Raw genomic sequence first — 17,386 nt, 5'->3', positions numbered from 1 at the left:
ATGAGCTAGCATATGTATAACTAGAATATGACCTATCCATTGTCCAACGCCGGACCATAGCTAGTACTTTAGTTATGGTCAATGTTATAAGTGTGTCCCAACTAACAGGATCAAAACTGAACAGTAAAGTAAGCCTGTTAACCGGTTTGACCGGAGTCGGACCGGTAACCGGTTATAAAACCGGCTGGTTTTCGGTCTAAAAATCGAAAACAGTCACCGTTTAGGCATTAATTTTTCACCGGTTTCAAATCGGAAATCGGACCGGACCGGTCCAAAAAGTTAAAAACCCTTTTTTTTATTTTTTGTTAGTATATATATATATATATATATATATATATATTATAGTATTTATTAGTATATTGTAGGTATATTTACATATGTTATATAAGTTTATGGTATCAGAGCCATGGTTGACAATAGTAATAGTTGACCTATGTTCAACACTTCCTTTCTAATGGACATTATTAGAAGAAAAAATACTGTTAAAAATAGTAAAAAAGAGGAATATGATATGCCTCAACAATTGGATCTAATGGACAATTCCTAAGATCCAACCTAGATTAATATACCAACTAGGTACTTTTGAGAATTATATGAGAGTGATTTAGTCTCAAACAAGTAGTAAAAACTTACATTAAGAAGAAACAATTACGCTTTAATAGATGGAAGAAATAGATGGAAGTGCCAATTTGGCATGTTTATTTCAATGCTTATCCTAACTTGCAAGTATCTTTGCAGGATGATAATTCTTTAGATGCTTTAATACTAAGCATTAAATTACACGGTTATGATTATATGCCAAGTACAGAAGTTATATGTATCTGTTATAGAATATATTTTAAATCATATATACTATGAATCCTATGTGTAAAATCATGGATTTTAAGAATGAAACTAATTTTGGTAAATCCAAATTTGTTACAAGAAGACCTATCAAATGGGAAGAAATTAATTTTCCCAAAGAATGGGTCATAGAAGGAGCCGCACCTCCTCAAAATAATATAAATACTGATATTTCTAAAATTGAGCAAGCCCCAGATGGGACTATCAGGTTAAGGTTTTATGAGCCTCCGTCTTTGTTAGATAAAACTGAAAATAATAGTATCAATAGTAGATCTAGATTGACTAGATCAAATTCTTCATGTCATTCTTATATTTCACCAGTTGATTATATTGTTAAGTCTCCATCTAGACCTTCTATTTCTCAAATTAGAGAAACTAATTCTAATAGAGTTAGTAGTCTTAAGATTGACAAAGATAATATTGTTACTAGTATTCCAGATGTAGAATTGATTGCGTCTGACATGGATTTTGAGGATTTTTAATGGATCAAAACCAAAAAATCGATTTTAGTCGGGGATCACCCGCAAGATTAGAAATTAGCAAAGAATTTTATACACCCAAATGGGAGCCATTTAGGAAATGGCCAATGAATTTTCAGAATGAATTTTATAAAGATCTTTCTGAAATTAACCAGATTATATTCTTTGTTCCTTGGTTTATACACAAATATGTTGACAATTATATTTCTGTTTTGGAGCGTAAGTACGAACTAACTACTGGAGAAATAGTTAGTGATGTATTTCCTCCAAAACAATCTTTTCAAATAAGTAAAGATGATAAAACTCTTCATTTTGCAGCATTTTAAAAATTATTTGAAAATGATACTTTACAAATAACTGTTAAGCATCTTAATAATATGCTTAAACAACAAAATTATGCTAATATTTACATAACTATCTTGGGTGAACAAATTCTTTCACTACATGATAGGATTGATAAACTATTTTCTCAGATAGAAAAATTACAAAGTTCTACCCTTAATAAAGGGAAAAAGGAGGAAGTTGTTGCTACTCCAAGTATACAGCCTCTACCTGAAATCAAAGATTTTAAAATAAAAACCTTTTTCAGAATTAGAGCAAATGCTTGATGAAAAATTCAAAGGTTTAAATATCAGTCCTTTAATCGCAGAGGATGATGATAATTTGTCTAATATGGATTATAAGACTAAGGTTGCAGCAACTATTAATAAAATAGATGAATATTATGCTGATAAACCTGTTCAAAGGATGTATTATTATCCTAGGCCCACTCCTCAAGACGTCATGCTAGAGAAGAATGAACATATTATTGCCAATAGTTATAGTGGTAAACAAATTTATGAATGGATTATAGATGGTTATAGTGAAAGACAAACTTATTGTACCATACATAGAATGTTGATGTACAGTACAATTAGTAAGGTGAGTAAGAACAATGAGCGTACTATCGCAGACATGATTATAGCAGGTTTTACTGGCCAATTAAAAGGCTGGTGGGATAATTATCTTACTCAAGAACAGCGGAATCAAATTTTAACTGCTGTCAAAATTGAACAAAATGAGAATAGTCAAGAGGGAAAATATGTCTCAACTGTTGTTTATACACTAGTTCTTAATATTATTGAGCATTTTTCAGGAAGATGGTCAGATAATAATGAGACCATTAGAACCGTACTCCAGAATTTAAGGTGTAAGACTCTTACTTCGTTTAGATGGTATAAGGATATATTCCTTTGTACGGGGATGGAATTATCCGAATGTAATGATAACCACTAAAAATCTAAGTTTATAGATGGTTTACTAGCCCTTTTACAGAAAGAGTAAGGAAAGCTCTTAGAAAGGGGGCTACCAGTATCAATTATAGTGATTATACTTATGGAAAGTTAATCGGCACTTGTATGCAGGAAGGTTTAGCTTTACGCAATGAGATCAAGCTGAATCAGCAAATGAAAAGACATCGTCTAAATGAAAGACAACAATTAGGAGAATATTGTGGACAGTTTGGGATGGAAATTCCACAAAATAAGGCACCTCATAGGCGCAAGAAAAATAAGAAAAATTTCCAAGAATGGAAGGAAAAGCGCGTGCAAAAGAAAGCAAAGCGCAAAAAGGAATTCAAGAAGAAAAAGGATTTTGTCAAATCTAAGAATCCGAAAGCTTGTTATAAGTGTGGTAGAGTTGTTCATTATTATAAGAACTGCAAAGTCAAGGAAAATATTAAGGCCCTTGACATTGATAATGATCTCAAGGAACCATTAGACGAGATTCTATTGAATTCAGACCCAGAAAATTCTGAGATAGAATCAAATGATTCAAACAACTCTTCTTCTTCAAATGAGGATATTAGAATTCTTGATAATGAGAGTTATATTACATCAACCAATTCAGAGGATGAATGTCTTCCTTTTCAAATAGGACAACCCTGTACTAGTAAGGGAAAAGAAGATGACGAGTTTTATAATCTCTTTTCACAGTTTCAAGATACAAGTATTAATGTATTAGATAGTAATAACCTCATGGATTTACTAAAAATTATTAAAGATCCAGAGCTTCGATCCCAGATTATAGATAAACTGGACGAAGTACCCAAGGAACCAGAAATTCATAAGGAAATCAAAATTCATGATTCACCAGGTCCATATACTATGGCAGAAGTTAAGAGACTTCTTAAAGAAAGGAGAAATATTGTATCTACTCCGGCTACGATCCAAGATTTAGAAGGAGAAATCTCCAACCTTAAGACAGAGATTTCTAGTCTTAAGCATCATAATAGGGTCCTAGATGAAAGGATTTCCAGAATTGAGGGCAAAAGGAAGCTGGAGACTATCATACAAACTCCAGATCATCAAGTCATAGAAGAAGTCGCTAGAGAAGGAGAAGAAGGAACTTTTCAAGCAACTTAACCAGGAAATTTCCTTACAACTATGGAGATAATTACATCTCAAAAGTTTTTTATCAAAATTACTCTTTTAATGGATTATAATTTCAAAAAAGAATTTACTGCTCTTGTTGATAGTGGAGCTGATTTAAGTTGTGTTCAAGAACGATTAATTCCTTCAAAATATTTTCATAAAACTACTCATAGTTTAAGATCTGCTAATGGGTAGAAAATGGGTATTACCTATAAATTACCTATAAATTACCTAAAACTTATATTTGTCAAGATAAAGTCTATATACCAGAAACTTTTGTACTAGTAAAGGATATTTCTAATCAAATTATTTTGGGCATCCCATTTTTTCAAAAAATATTTCCTATTCAAAGATGGGATAATACAGGTATTGTAGGAACTTTTGATGAAAAACCTATTACATTTTAGTTTATAACTTAACCATTTTCCAGAATCATAAATGAGATAGAAGATAGGTTAATGAATAAACATCAACAAATCTATTTTCTAAAACAAGAACTTTATACTCTTCAAATTGAAGAAATTTTGCAAAATCCTAAATTACAGGAAAAAATAGGTTTCTTAAAAAAATCAATTTTCATTACAAATTTGCAGTGATCATCCTAATGCTTTTTGGGAACGAAAAAGACATATTGTTTCTCTTCCATATGAAGAAACCTTTTCTGAGGAAAATATTCCTACTAAAGCAAGACCATGTCAAATGAATTCTGAATATTTAGAATTATGCAAAAATGAGATTTCTTCTTTTTTACAAAAGGGTCTTATAAGATCTTCAAAATCTCCATGGTCATGTACAACTTTTTATGTTAATAAACATGCTAAACAGGAACGAGGAGTTCCTAGGCTGGTTATTAATTATAAACTCCTTAATAAAGTTTAAAAATGGATTAGATATCCGATTCCTAATAAAAGGATTTACTAGATAGACTCCATAATGCTATTATATTTTCTAAATTTGATTTAAAATCGGGATATTGGCAAATTCAAATTGCCGAAGCAGATAAATATAAAACTGCTTTTAATGTCCCTATTGGGCAATTCGAATGGAATGTCATGCCATTTGGATTAAAAAATGCCCCTTCAGAATTTCAAAAAATTATGAATGATATTTTTATGCCTTATAGTAACTTTATCATCGTTTATATAGATGATATCTTAGTATTTTCAAATACAATAGAAATACATTTTAAACACCTGGATTTATTCAAGAAAATTATTATACAAAATGGACTGGTCATATCCAAACCAAAAATGAGTCTTTTTCAAACCAAAGTTAGATTTTTGGGTCATAATATTGAAAAAGGAAAGATTATTCCTATTAATAGAAGTATCGAATTTGCTTCTAAATTTCCTGATATTATTACTAATAAGACTCATTTCCTGATATTATTACTATATGATAGGCTAAAAAAGACTCCAAAGCCTTGGACTGATGGTCATACTCAAGCAATTCGTAGGATCAAGGAAAAAGTTCATAATCTTCCTTGTCTTACTTTAGCCAATCCTACTTGGCCAAAAATTATTGAAACCGATGCTTCTGATATTGGCTATGGAGGAATACTAAAACAATATTCCCTAGATGATAAACAGGAATATTTAGTACAATTTTACTCTGGTAAATGGAATAATAGCCAGAAAACTTATGCTACTGTGGCTAAAGAGATTCTTGCTATAGTAAAATGTGTTCTTAAATTTCAAGGAGATTTATATAATCAAAAGTTTTTAATAAAAACTGATTGCCAAGCTGCAAAATTTATGTTTTCTAAAGATTGTAAGCATGATGTTTCTAAGCAAATGTTTGCAAGGTGGCAGGCACTATTAGCCCCATTTGATTTTGAAATTCATTATAAAAAAGGAACGGATAATAGTCTTCCAGATTTCCTGATATTTGAGTTCATAACTAATCCATCTTATTTGCAGGATAAGGCCACAATTTAATCCCACCTCTAATAGAGGCAGGGGAAGAGGAACACCATCAAAAGGAATAGCTCGTGGAACTGTACTTGCTCAAATGGGCAACCAAAGACTAATAGCCGCCAACATTGCAGCCTCTTCTTCTAGTAATACTAAGGAAGAAATGACCTATCAAGAATATTTGGATTATATAAAAGCCAAAAAACAAAGGGATAATATGCCCTTATCATACTCTAGTGTTTTTGCAGATGATGATCACGAGGACACAGATTCATATGAACAAAATGATAATCGAGAATTAATAATTTTCATTGAAAATGATGATCTCCAATGGAGGAATGAACCTTGGAAAATAATGCAAAGGTATTTTGATTAATTCTCATATGCTACAGTTACTTATAAATACCGAATGAATTATGAAATGGTCCTTTCATCTTTAGGATCAGCAGAATTTCAGCATTTTTATCCTGCTACTAGCAAAAAGGTTTATAACTTTTCAAAAATTATTATTAAAAAGATTTATTCTCCAAATGAATGGGGACTAAGTACTTTGAAAGAAAAAGATTATATTCATCCTGAACAAAAGGTTCCAGTTAAATTTAATTACTGGGATTATGTTGAAGCTTTTAATAAAGTATTTTTATATGAAAATCCTAATAAAAAGCATTCGTGGTTTATAAAGGTGTGTGCCAATGTTTATAAACAAGGCGTTCCTAATTGGTTTTGTCAATGGTGGATTAATTATGGTCCAACCACAAAATTTTTACCAGAACCATTCAAAAGTTTATATACTGAATGGGCTGAAGTCTCTCCCAAGATTATAGACTTAGAAACTAATAATGTTTTCTTCAAAGGGACTGCTAATATGTATTTCTTCATTGAGTTTTCTATCCCATGGATAATGAAATGGTCCGTGGAAGTGGGTAATACCCCGCACAATATCCCTTGTCTTCACAGGATTTTTTATACAAAATTCTGGAAGAAACTACTCCAAAAATCAAATGATGGAACTATTCCAGACCAGATTGAAACCACCATTGCAAGTTACATGGATTCAATAAATTCCAGACAAAGGGAAGTTCCTAGCCCTTTTTAGCATATTGCTTGAAGAGTCCAGATGAAAAAAGGGATTATATCCAAAGAAGAAATGATTGCTCTTTATATGGAGGAATTTAAAAAAGATTTATCTAAAAACCTTGGAGTTGATATCTCTCAAATTTCACCAGACATATCTATGGGTTCAGTTGGTCATACCACTGACAATGAAGAAAATGAAGAAGAAGACGAAGGTGATAGCCATGTCTTAGCTGGAGAATCTCAAAGTCCAGAAAATACGGAGGACTTTTCACAATTTTTGGCACAATTCAACAGCCAACAGGAAGAATATTCCAGCACCACAAAGGACAAAGGCAAGACCAAAAAGAAGTGATAAGGTGGACCCCGCTACAACATCAGCTTTTATAAAAACAATGCTTTAATAAAGCAGAATAATTATTGTACCTTTACTTTATTAAAGTAACTTTTTTTCGTTGTCGGCCATGTTTGCTTTATTAAAAGTAGCTTTTCCTTTTTCTTTGTCGGCCACCCTTATCTTTTGAATTTTGTCGTTTTGTTTACATGATCCGTTATATAAGGGTCTTTTGTAATCGAGACAAGGCAAGTTTTCATACACTGCCTTCTCTCTCTTGTAAAAAACCTCCCTGCTAAATAAAATCTTGAAGTTTGCTACTTCTCTCCCTCTACTGATCACAACTCATCTAACTTAGGTAATTTCTTTTCTTTAGTTTTGTTTAATTTAAATAATTTCATATCATCTTTAGCCTAAATGAAAGGCTAAATATATCGTGTTGAACATACGTCACACTAGACTACTATTTACTATGGTGAAAATGCAAGGATTCACCAAGGCTGGTGTTGAGGTGAGACAGAGAATAACCCAGGCGGACTGTTCAGATTCAGGCGGTGGTCCTTTGTTATGCCCGCTTAGCCGAGGTGGCGTTTAAGGGCTTGTTGTTGGACTTGTTTTGGAATTGAACAACCCCATCGCCAGGGTTATTGACCTATAAAAGTCCCTTCGAAATCCCATCCCAAAGTGCAAATCCCATCCCAAATCATGCCTTTTTGGATGATTTGGGATTTCATCTCATGAGATGAAATCAGAGATGAAATCGCATGTCCAAACACTGGTTTCATCTCATGAGATGAAATCGCATGTCCAAACGCCTACTTTGTCTTCAATTAATTAGAATATGTGTGTTTGTTCCTATGTAAGAAATTATTGATGAAGTTTAATTTCGGTTCTGGTGATCATATATGATTTAACATATTTAATCTTCAATTAATTAGAATATGTGTTTTGTTATCTATGTAAGAAATATGGTATACTTAGAAATATGTTAAACTACTTTTAGAAGTATACTACACTCCAATATATAGTAATAACGCAATTTTTACATAATACATGGATATTTAAATGAAGAAACGATTAATACTTCAGGAAATTTATGATTGTTCACAATCAAAGAGAACAAAAGTGCGCACTTCAAGCAATTGAAGGCTATAGTCAGACAACATAAGGACTGAAATAAGATTTTTTTTTTTTCTTTTTCTAAGGGAACACTTATTTTGAGCGGAAGGAGTACTTCTTTTAGCCAATAGCATCATTAAAGCTGTGATAAATCAACATTAAAAGTTGTTTAAAGTGAGGCTATAATCAGAAGTGATAATGATAAATCATTAATGTCTCAGAAGAAATGTCGGAAAAAAGAAGATTTTAGCCAATTAGCTTTTGCTCTTCCTTTAAAATATTCTTATCTTAGATTCTTAGCCTTTGTTCTGATTTCATTCAATACATCACAAACGTGTAATGTGCTTATCAAGCTTTTTGTTTATGCTTCGGAATTCCATCCAAAATTGGGAATACATTTCTCCAGAATATGTACATCTTGTAGTAACTGTGTTACAACCCAAGCCCATAAGATTTATTGTTTGTTTTGGCCACACAAATCTCATGAATTTGTCCATCGAGCTTCTTCATCGAGTTTAAAAATGTGTATCATTTGAATTCGTGCTATATGGATTGACTTAAGGTGTTATGTGTATGTTTGTCATCCTAAAAACCTGTGCACCATTCTCTTTGACCCGCACTCGTCAGCCCTTTATCCTTCAGGAGTGTCAAAAGTTCGTTAACAAGGATGCGATTTTACTTGACTTATGCCATTTATTCTCATTAAAAATTAAAATTTTAAAATCAAATCAAAATACATTTTAAATTTTAACGTCGATTTGGTTGAGCTTTTCAATTTTTTTTCATTACCACCACTAGCTATACAAATTTTAAGAAAATCAAATCAACTGCTTCTAATATTAATCACATTCAGTACAACAACTGTTATTGACATAAGTAAATAAACAACTTAGACGTGATCAATGATCAGGAAAAAAATAATTAAAAAAGATAAAATTATGTCAGTGAATTTTATTAGAGCAACAGCATCCATTTTTATCATCACGAATCATCCGGGTCAGCGTTAAGATCCAAACCCGCATTATCCTCTGTACTTTCTTCCTCTTTAACACCGTTAACCGCATATTTTGGTGATATATGCTGATGACGTTTAGAGGCTGTCGTAAGCAAAGTGGCTTAGGAGTTATGCCAAGTTGTCAAGACATGTTACCTTTTATTTTTACTTTCTTTTCTTTTCTTATTCCTTGTGAAATAATAGTCAATTAAATAAAAGAAAAAAGAGTTAAATTTGCCACGGAATCCCCACTAGCGGAATCGATTATCATGGTTTGTTGCCATATATTTTTGTGAAGCAAAGTGGCTTAAGTTATGCCAAGTTGTCAAGACATGTTACCTTTTCTTTTCTTTTCTTTTATTTTTCCTTGTGAAATATTAGTCAACTAAATAAAAGAAAAAATAGTTAAATTTGCCACGGAATCCCTACAAGCGGAATCGATTAGCATGGTTTGTTGTCATGTATTGTTGTGAACCAAGTTGACTCCATAAGGGCTTATGAGCTAGAAGTGGTGTATGAGATAGATTTAACTAGAATTATTTGGCCGAATAAAATATTGAAGAATTTATTCAGGATCCAATTCGAATTAGCAACTGATTAAAAAGGATCGTGAGGTTAGGACGAAGAACTCTATGTGAATTATGTGTAGCTTTGGCTCAGTTTGTTCTTCTCACCTTCTCTCGTGAATCTGTCTCTAATTATCCCCTATTTGATTACGTATCCTACTTCTTCAGTTGTTATGTCATTTCCCTTTGTTTACGTTCTAGAGTTGTAATCCTCCGGTATAGAGATCAATATAGTATATAATACTTTAGTGTTTGTGTTGAGAAATTCAAGTTGTTACATATTTCAGACTTTAATAAAGAAATTAGAGCTAAATTAATTCTTGAATTGTGCAATATAATATAAATATGTCAACCGTTAATAGATTGGGTCAAATATGATTTTTCTGGTAAATACACATTCTCTTAATGGAATGTGGCAATAAATACACTTTATACTGATAGAATTGACGAAGGTTAGTATAATAAATTCTTAATCATACTCTTTGCACAAGATTAATGGACAAAATAACGAGAGGTAACAAATTAGTTAAAAGATAGGGTTAATTTGTTGAAAAGAACATCCTCCGGCACTACTGTTGTAGTGGTCCTTGGTGGTGTTGCTTAAAGGAACTCTTCTATCAAATATTTTTTCCATTGAAAAATATCAGGCCTAGCTCGATGAATTTTCAGATAGAATTATTATGTCTTCATATTATCATCTAGTAAAACAATTTGAAGAAGCGAAGTCACGACATCAATGCTGAAATCAGAATTTTCACTAATGAGAGCTAAATACGATGAAGTAAACACACTAAAAAGCCAAAGAAATTCAATCTACTCTACATAAAAATAATATCAACCTTCTAATTTTGAGGCGAAATTCCCCCTAGCTAGAATCCATATAAAAAAAAAAGTCCTCTTCTTATATTTTGAAGACCTTGTGCTTAGTGGCGGAGCCATAGCCCGGCAAGGGTGTTCAACCGGACACCTTTCGCCAAAAAATTAGATCGTGTAGACATGTCAACTACTCCCTCTGTTCACTTTTACTTGTCACGTTTTGACTTTTCACGCTGTTTAAGAAACAATAATTAAGATAGATATTTTACCACAATACCCCTGTTAAATGGTGTATAATTGTATTGGAGTTGGGAAAATTATTTAAAATGAGTAATAAATGCTAAGGGTAAAACAAGAATTTTTTTTTTTTTGTCTTACCTTGATATGTGAAAAATGACAAGTAAAAATGAAAATCTATAAAGGGAATAGTAGACAAGTAAAAGTGAATGGAGGGAGTATTACGTATTACAAACATATATTACATATTGAACACCCTTAATATATAGATTATATGAATTTGAACACCCTTGACAAAATTTTCTAGTTCCGCCACTGTTTCTTTAATACTCTCTTTGGTTTAAAATAAGTGTTCACTTAGCATTTTCACACCTCTTAAGAAAACACGAACTCTTAGGATAATAAGATATTTTGACTAAATAACCCTTAATTAATAAGTATTCTAAATAACCCTTAATTAATAAGTATCCTACTTATTTATTGTCTTGAGTTAATCAGGGCAAATCTGAGATAATAAAGTTAATTCTTTCACGATTTTTTAAGTGTACACTTATTTTTGAACCCGAAAAAGTAGTATTCTGAAAAACAGTGCCATTAAACGGGATAGATTATGGAACGATTGAACGAGATAGATTATCGAAGTTTGCAATTGGATTTATAAATACCAAAAGTAAAAAGTATCATATTCAGTGCGCCATAAATTTTGCGACCGCAATAGTAAATTGCCATCAATAGACTAGTCAACTAGCAGTCTAGCACCGTCAACGTAATTTTCGCCTTGTCTACCTATACCCAACGTAATTTTCGCCTTGCTTATCTATACTAGATATGAAATCCCGTGCTGTGCAAGCGCCCAATCACAGGTGAAAATATTTAAATTGATGGTTAAATTTTTCATAAATTTTAGATTTGATAGTATAAAATAACCTTTATTTTCTAATATCTAATAAGAGTAGTATTTATAAGTTATAACCTTTATTTTCTACTATCTAATAAGAGTAGTATTGCAAAAGTATAACTTTTGGATGTGTGATTTTTAAATCTTTTAGCTAATATTTGCAAGTTATAGGTTCTCCTATTATATATTGTTTAAAATTAATTTGGTATTCTTTGAAAAACGAATATTCGCACAATCATTTCAAGATTGTCGGATATTATTTCTAAAATCCAGATGCAGTTCTACACTTTGTAATTAATTTTAGTACTCATACCAGAATAGATTGAAGTATTGGTTTATGCCTGCGAATAAGATAAAGCGAAGAAGGCTTTGGCACTATTGTTATTAGGGAAAAGGGTCAAGTATACCCCTCTACTTTAGTTTATTAGCTAATTTTGCCCTCCATTAGTCAAAGTAGTCAAATATATTCCTCCCGTTATAAGCTGGGGCCAAATATGTCCCTGCCGTTAGCAAAGTCTCAAAAATACCCCTCATTTCTAACATATTTCCACATAAACAAGTCTAGTCATTGGGATTGGGTGACATGGACGCCACATGGCATTTAACTTATACTATGCAGTGCCTACGTGGCAATTTTTTTAAAAACAATCTGGAAAATTGATTTTTCTAAAAACAAATCTGTTAAAAATGACTTTCATTAAAAACAAGTTAAATGTCATGTGGCGTCCATGTCATCCAATTTCAATGACTAGACTTGCTTATGTGGGAATATGTTAGAAATGAAGGGTATTTTTGAAACGTTGCTAACGGTAGGGATATATTTGGCCCCAACTTGTAACGGGAGGGGTATATTTGACTACTTTAACTAACTGAAGGCAAAGTTAGCTAATAAACTAAATTAGAGGGGTGTATTTGACCCTTTTCCCTCGTTATTATCCACATGTGTACATTTGCTATTTTTTTGTTAATCTTAAATGTAAATGTTAAAACTTTTATAATTAAAACTAGCAATATATGCCCGCGCAATGTACTGGCCGAACATATTTATTCACATATTTATTCACTTTAATTAGCCAGTCTTTGAGATTTGTATTTTAAAAATAACTTTAAAAACATTCTAGTTGTTATTATATATAGCAACATATACAAAATATATTTTAGGTATCATCACTTTAGCTATAATTAGAAAATGGAGTTTAAAAATTAAAAACATAATGATGGAATTAAGTTTTTGAGACGGAAAGAGTCGGACTTTTTTTCTCATTGTCATGATAATGAAAGTTATTCATCGATGTGAAAAAAAAAATAGTAAGAATACGAGGGAAAACTAATATTTTGATTCTAGATTTTTTCTTTAAAATTCTTTAATATCTTATATGTATACCGACAGGTTGATATCCATCTCAATTAACTAATTGTTCAGACCCAAACATAAGAACCATTGTTGTATATATTGAATTTTTAAAAGCAAAACTAATAAAATATTTTTATTAAATTAATTAAAAAAATATATTATAATTTTTATATTAAGAATTATAGATAAAAAGAATTGTTACAAAGAAATCAAAATTAGAAAGATATATGTTATATCGTAAATCACCAAATTTTAACTCCGAAATGGAAATATAAAGTAATGCATTTTATAAATGTAAAGAAATAATAATCAGAGAATGCGAAGGAGGGTAAAATAAGTAAAGTATTGACAAAGAAGTAAAACGGTGATAAAAGTCACTCCCTCCCTTCACTTTTACTTGTTCACGTTGGCATATCAGGAGAAAGAAATTTTTTGTTCTTCTTATTTTACCCTTCATATTAATTACTCATTTTCAAATCATTTTCTAAGGCTATTGAGAATATACACGAATAAATATGGATATTATGATAAAATATATACTTCATTTATTAATTCTTAAAGAACGTGAAAAGTCAGGGAATAAATATGTGTAGGAGAATTAAAATTGAAGTGCATATGTATATACATGAGAAGAGAATAAATACTCAGTACTATGGAATATGTCCAAGTGCGATAAAAAAGTAGTTGGTTAAAGTGTACAATGTATATAACGTTTGGTAAAAATTTGCATTGCTATTGTTCGTCCTCTCTTCACGTTTAAAGTATTGACAAAGAAGAAAAATGGGGATAAAAGTCACTCCTTTCGTTCACTTTTACTTGTCCATGTTAACATATTGAGCGAAAGAAAGTTTTGTTCTTATTATTAATTTTACCCTTCATATTAATTACTCATTTTCAAATCATTTTCCAAGGCTATTGAGACTTGCATCAATAAATATAATATTATGGTAAAATATATACTCCCTCTATCCCATATTACTCGTCACTTTCCTTTTTGCGCGCCCCTTAAGAAATTATATATAAAAGATGTATTTTATTATCTTACCCCTATCTCTCTCCAATAAATACATTCTAATCAAAATTGACTATTTTCAAGAACATTTATTACTAAGGATAAGATGGGAAAAATTTAATTAATTTTATCTTAGTTTTGTAAATGAACAAGTAATTTGGACATATATTTTTAGTAATATGGCCAAGTAATATGGGACGGAGGGAGTACTTCATTTATTAATTCTTAAAGAACGTGAAAAGTCAAAAGTGAACAAGTAAAAGTGCACGGAGGAAATAAATATGTATCGGAGAATTAAAATTGAAGTGCATACGTGTTTACATGAGAAGAGAATAAATGTTCAGTATTATGACATATGCCCACGTGGGATAAAAAAGTAGTTTAGTAATGTGGCCAAGTAATATGGGACGGGGGAAATACTTCATTTATTAATTCTTAAAGAACTTGAAAAGTCAAAAGTGAATAAGCAAAAGTACACGGAGAAAATAAATGTGTCAGAGAATTAAAATTAAAATGCATACGTGCATACATGAGAAGGGCAGCCCGGTGCACTAAGCTCCTGCTATGCGCGGGGTCCGGGGAAGGACCGAACCACAAGGGTCTATTGTACACAGCCTTATCTTGCATTTCTGCAAGAGGTTGTTTCCACGTGCATACATAAGAAGAGAATAAATATTCAGAGCTATGACATATGTCTACGTGGGATTAAAAATAATTGGTTAAAGTATATAATTTATATAGCTTTTTATATAAGCATTCATTGTGGTGTTAGTTCCTCTTGGGCACTTATATTTATAATCTATATATAATATAAAACTAGGCATAGACAAGGTGATGTGGCACCTCTCTATGGCCTCCATTCCTGTTTATCTATTTTCTCCTTTTTTTGCAATTTTTCCTCCTCCATCTTATTAGTTTAGATTATATTAAAAAGCCTAAAAGTCTTATCTCTAATTAAACTGATTATTAATACATATTCATGATTATGCTTTTTCATCTTCTTCATCCGTTTTGCTCATCATCTCTTCCGTTCATGGAATCTTGAGTCAGCAATTAGTTAATTTTCCATTAAGGTTAAAAATTAATTCATATTAATGTTTATTCGTTTTAGTCTTCTTCCATATCTGTTGGTTCACCTCAAATTTTTCATTCATATGTCCTGCCGTGCTTCAGTTTTGTAGTGTCAGCTTATTATGCCTTCTAATTTTCACAAATTTTTTGTTTCCTCTCTCTTTCCCTCTCTGTATACTTATGTATGATAAAGTATATGTAGTTTAAATAGTTGTTTGATTTGTTATTTTATTTAAATTGATATATTATGTATTTTGTACAGGAAGACATAGAAGCCAAAGGAATTTGTTTGATTTTTACCTTGCATATTCATTGTATTTCGTTTTTTACTTTGTATGGTTACAATTTGTGCTTCTGAGATTCAAGTATTATTGAATATTTCATTTTGATTGAACTTATGTTTGTGCTATCTTCCCAGCATATTCAAATGGACTCATTTCTTTACGGGCAAAGGTACGCCAACATTTTGGTTGAACACTTTACCCTTTTGATTACTATAATTATATTTATTCAACATTTGTACGATGCCATTTACATCGAAGAGCTTGGTACATTCAGTAGTATCTACCTCAATATTTGATGCATTTCTCCTAAGGTAATTCTATACTCTCTAAACTATTACTTCTTAATTATTTTTACTATTAGCTTACTTATTTTTTCATTACTATAAGATGTATTTAATTATTAGCATATTAATTTCTTCGTAAATGTATTGATGTCTTTCACAATATATTGAGCGCTATTCTGAGATTGATACTGTTATAACAATTCTTTTTGTAAATCTGAATCAACTAATGAAATTGGAATTGATGCAGTATAAGTGATTCCTTCTTTGTTTTGTGATTTTGTATTCGCAGGATTAGGAAGTAAAGATTTTAATTTCATTCCAGACTCAATGATATGTTACATAGTTTTAACATTAATCATTATATAGGGTGGACCAGTGTGATGCTTGATCTCAACACTAAGTGCATCGTTTTGTTGCAATTTCCAGATAAACTTTTTCTTTATTATTTGAATTTGTGCTAATTGTAAAAAATTTATTCTCTTAGTGTAAAGTTGGTTGGTTTGAAGCTATGAATGACATTTTCTATATATTTGATGTTACTTTAATCAGATTTATCATGTGACTTTAGACTTAATCTTTGGAGTTAAAATTTTGCTTAGCTTATATTGCAAAGTAGAGATCAGAAAAATGGTAGTTGTTGACATTTCTCAGGCAGCAATGGAATTGCTATTTCAAACAACGGGTAAATGTGAGAATAGCATGTGTAATTGATTTAATAAAGTTTTTAAGTTTGTTTTCCCTTTTTGTTGTTTTTGCTCTCTCTTTTTTTTTTTTTCTGTTTACTTTATTTCTAGAAATCTCAAAAGACCTCCACGTACTATTACTTGAAGTACTACTTGTAATAATTAGTAGAACAACATGAAAATTACAATACTAAAATTTTTATGATAATTATTTACTTCTAATATTATTAATAAACATTAGTATAATTTACTATAATAAATTTTGTTTCCCAACAACATTAACTGGGAAGGGAAGCAAAGAATGTGTTACATAATTTTTTTTTCTCAATATAAGGGCATTGATCAGTAATTTGCCTCATAAAACTATAAAATTTATTTTACCGCGCGTAGTGCGGGTTGGTTAACTAGTTATAGAAAAGAGGAAGCAACGGACAGAAGAGGTGGAAACACTTACTTCAGTGAATCCATTTGAGAGCTTTGTGTGTGTGATAATCAAAGAGTGACAAATAAATACATTCAGTGAAAGCAATATGTGGAGAGAGAAAAAGTGGGTGGCAAAGAAAAACCTTTCAATTTCAAGCCACGTTCCACGAAAAAGGCAATTATGATTTTCAATGGTTGATGGATGATGATATAAGCAAAGGATAGTTTAGTCAAATCACCTAGAAAATTTTATACATAAGCTATAGTAGGTTTCTTTTTCAGCCAACCATGGTATTTCATTTTAACTGAAATGACTAAATTGCCCTCAGCAATCCTAAGAAAGCATGTTGCCCTGTTGCTTGCTTATCCCCTCTCATGAGATAATTCCTCCGTCTCAATTTATGTGGTATCATTTGACTTGGCAGAGTTTAAGAAAAAAAAAAGACTTTTTAAATGTGTAATCTAAAATAAGCCTTATATAAATGTATGACTGTAAATTATCTCATAAAGTTAAATTATTTTTAAATATAAAAATGTCATTCTTTTTTAGATAAACTAAAAAGAAAATAAAGCCACATAAATTGAGACCGA

The sequence above is a fragment of the Lycium ferocissimum genome, chromosome 8 (assembly GCF_029784015.1).
Source record: "Lycium ferocissimum isolate CSIRO_LF1 chromosome 8, AGI_CSIRO_Lferr_CH_V1, whole genome shotgun sequence".
Taxonomy (NCBI): domain Eukaryota; kingdom Viridiplantae; phylum Streptophyta; class Magnoliopsida; order Solanales; family Solanaceae; genus Lycium; species Lycium ferocissimum.
The sequence above is the reverse complement of the archived record's forward strand: the minus strand, read 5'-3'. Positions refer to the sequence as shown.